At 47.7% G+C, this 3256-nt stretch overlaps 1 protein-coding gene across 1 annotated transcript in view; it reads right to left on the reverse strand.

Moving 5' to 3' along the window:
- Positions 1 to 39, reverse strand: part of EFHC1 (EF-hand domain (C-terminal) containing 1) — a 39229-nt gene extending 39190 nt beyond the window's left edge. Inside the window, exon 1 of the mRNA XM_010863017.1 lies at positions 3 to 39. The gene's annotated coding sequence lies outside the window, so the exon portion shown is untranslated. The remainder of the gene's footprint in view (positions 1 to 2) is intronic.
- Positions 40 to 3256: the final 3217 nt, after the last annotated feature.

Here is a 3256-nt window from a genome sequence, read left to right on the forward strand (position 1 = left end):
CGCCATGGTAACGCCAAACACGCCGAGCGCTTGCGGAAGAGGGGCGGGGCCCGAGACGCAGGCGTGTCCGGTCCGCGCGTGCGCAGCCCGTGGACTAGACGTTCTCGCGGGAGTGTGGCCGAGGGGAGCTGGCCCCGCCCCGCGCAGTCACGTGAGAACACGGGGCGGGGCGAGGCGAGGTGGTTTGGGATGACGTGGTGGTTCTCCCTTTGAGGGTCCGGGTTCTGGGCGGGTCCTTAGATCAGTGACAGGGGAAGGGTCCTTCCTTCGCTCCATCCCAGTCCTCACCTCACCTCACCTCGCCCGTCCCGCTCGCTCTTCTCCCACCCGTGGGAAAAAGGCTCTTGTCCCAGTTCACACGGAAGTGTCACTGGTTGGTTCCGGTTGAAAGTGTTACTTCTGAACCCGTGCTTCCCTGGGGCCAGGGACTGAGAAATATTCATTATTGTAATTCTGTTGTTCAAGGATGTTCAATAAACAAAAGCAACTGACTGGTGCCTAATCCTCCAACTACGTCATTCAAGTTCACAGGCCTTGGTGGGGGCGGGGGGGTCTTACATATTCACCGCAGGACACTTAGTATTTGTTGACTGGAGAGCTACACGGCGCTCCTGTCAATTCTCCGAGTATCTACGATCACTACCTGCAGTTGCAATAAAAAGATCAGACCCACGAGGGGAAATACATCTTCCAAGAAAAATTTGTCATAGCAGAGAAGCAAATAAGCGCGGTGATAAATTGTCAAAACCGTAGGTACTCTTTTTACAAAACTTGTTTAAATTATTATCCCTTAAAAAATGTAATCCTGTACTTGAAACATCTTCAAGAAAGGAAAAAACAAGCTATCAGAAGCGCTGAGGAGCTTAAAAAGAAAAACAAAACCCAGATGCCTGGACATTGGATTCATTGGGTTTGAAATGGGGCCCAGGCATCTGATTTTTATAACAGCTGTTTCTGAGAATGAGCCAGTTTAACGGAGTGCAATAGAGTAGCAAGCTTCGCGCCAAAGGCATCCATGTCATGGGTGGTTTACTGCCAATACAGACAAAGGCTTTAGTTTCACTGCTGCTTGTCAGAGTAAATCCCCCTGATGGGTTTCACTAACAGGCGTAAACCTCAGGGGGCCCAGGCCATCAATCCACTAGTAGCAGTGAAGTAGTTCTTGGTGGCTGTCTCCACACCTTGCCCAAAGAGTTTCTTTTCTGATAACACTTGCTCTCCCCTAACTACTTCTAGTTCCCATTTTTGTCCCCCACTTCTTTTTTCACCTTTCCAGATTTTTTAAATTTTTTATTGGTGTAGTGCCCTAATGTAGGTGTTTAATACATTTTTTGAATCAGTGCATTGTAATGATACTAAAGACTTTACAAGTATCTGTCCATTACATTTTATCTTAGCCACTGACCTAGAAGGGCAGTGTGGACAAAGGATGTCACCTGCCATATCAGTAAATGAAAAGATGTTGCAGCCATTAAGCCATCAGGCACAGAAGTCATCCACAACTGTGCATGCTGAGGGGATTTAGGATGGAGAAAAGCAGGATACTGGTCCTGGATGGTAAGGTGCCTATCAAAGGAATGAGTTCAGTGAGCCCAGACTCTTGCATCTTCTCATATAAAGAAAAGCACTCGTTCATTAACTTGAGATGTCTGGTTTTCTTTAATTAACAGTATTTTTTTTTTTTATGTTCTGACCCCCTGTTCTTTGTTGCAATAGCTCCTGGCTCCTCCCTTACCTCTTTATGGTTGTAGCTTGGAGCTGAGAGGCTGTCTTCCTGATTTTAGTCTTCAAAAAGTCCACCGAATAAAACATAATTCTCAACTTTTAGGTTTTGCTTTTTTTTTTCTCATTTGACAGAAGTCAGCCACTGGGAGAATATTTCAAGATGGCAAGTTCAGCCTCAGAATCACTGGAAACCATGATCCTTGCTGACTCTTCATGATAAACTTACACTGTTCCTAGTTATACAATCCATCCCCCCCAACCCTGCCACCACCCTTTCTCTTAATTAAAGTAAATCCATGGCATTAGGATATACTTGGTAGAGCCCCCCTGGACTCAGTGCAGAGTTGCACTTGGGTCTGTATTCCTTGGGCTGGGTAGGGAAAGAGCCTGCAGGGCTTGGAAAGGGTAAGTCCTTCCCAAGTTTCTTGTCCTTTATGGCATCTGTTCCTATTGGGGCAGTGCCTTCTGGTCAAATGCCTTTCTTTCCCAGAAGGGCACACTGCTGCTGCTGCTGCTGCTGCTAAGTCGCCTCAGTCATGTCCGACTCTGTGCGGCCCCAGAGACAGCAGCCCACAAGGCTCCGCCGTCCCTGGGATTCTCCAGGCAAGAACACTGGAGTGGGTTGCCATTTCCTTCTCCAATGCATGAAAGGGAAAGGTGAAAGTGAAGTCGCTCAGTCGTGTCTGACTCTTAGCGACCCCATGGACTGCAGCCTACCAGGCTCCTCCGTCCATGGGATTTTCCAGGCAAAGTACTGGAGTGGGGTGCCATTGCCTTCTCCGAAGGGCACACTATGATACCCTTAATAGAGTGTTTTAACTACTTTCAGACCTAGACATGCATGGTGAAGGAAACTTCTCTCGGTCTGTGGCCTCATAAAAATGACTTCACCTCTAAGGAGGTGAAGCCAGGCCGTACTGCATCTGTGTTAAAAGCACAGGTACAGGTCTGTGAAGAAGGCTGGGGGGAGTAGGTAAGACAGGGCTTCAGAAAACTGCATGAAACCTGAGAAGGAGGGTATGATTAAGAGTTTATATCCCATTTCTCCTAAACATGATGATTCAGCATGGATTGCATTCACCGTTTCTCATCTTGTGGAATATACAGGAGAGGGCCAGAGCCTGACCATCCCAGGCAGCTAAAGTGGAAAGTGCCGTGTTAGGAAGGCTGAACATAAAGCCTGGACTCAGAAGGCCATGGGGACGTTGCATGACCTTACAGGGTGCTACAAAACTTGGGGGATGGAAAAATTAGGGAAGATCAGACTGCCAGGAGGCTGAAAGAGGGCATCTTGGGCAGGATGACATCTCTCAGGGACTCTTGATGGGAGAGGTCGGGCAGCAGAGCCTGCAAGCAGTTGCCTAAATAAATCTCCTTTTCCAGCATTTTGCCCAGAGCTGGCTTTTACCCAGAGTTTGTTTACAATCCTGGGACATCGTTATTTTTGAAATAGATGGGGAAACAGTGGAAACAGTGTCAGACTTTATTTTTTTGGGCTCCAAAATCACTGCAGATGGTAACTGCAGCCATG

This window comes from Bison bison, unplaced genomic scaffold (genome assembly GCF_000754665.1).
Source record: "Bison bison bison isolate TAMUID 2011002044 unplaced genomic scaffold, Bison_UMD1.0 scf7180017864487, whole genome shotgun sequence".
NCBI lineage: Eukaryota > Metazoa > Chordata > Mammalia > Artiodactyla > Bovidae > Bison > Bison bison.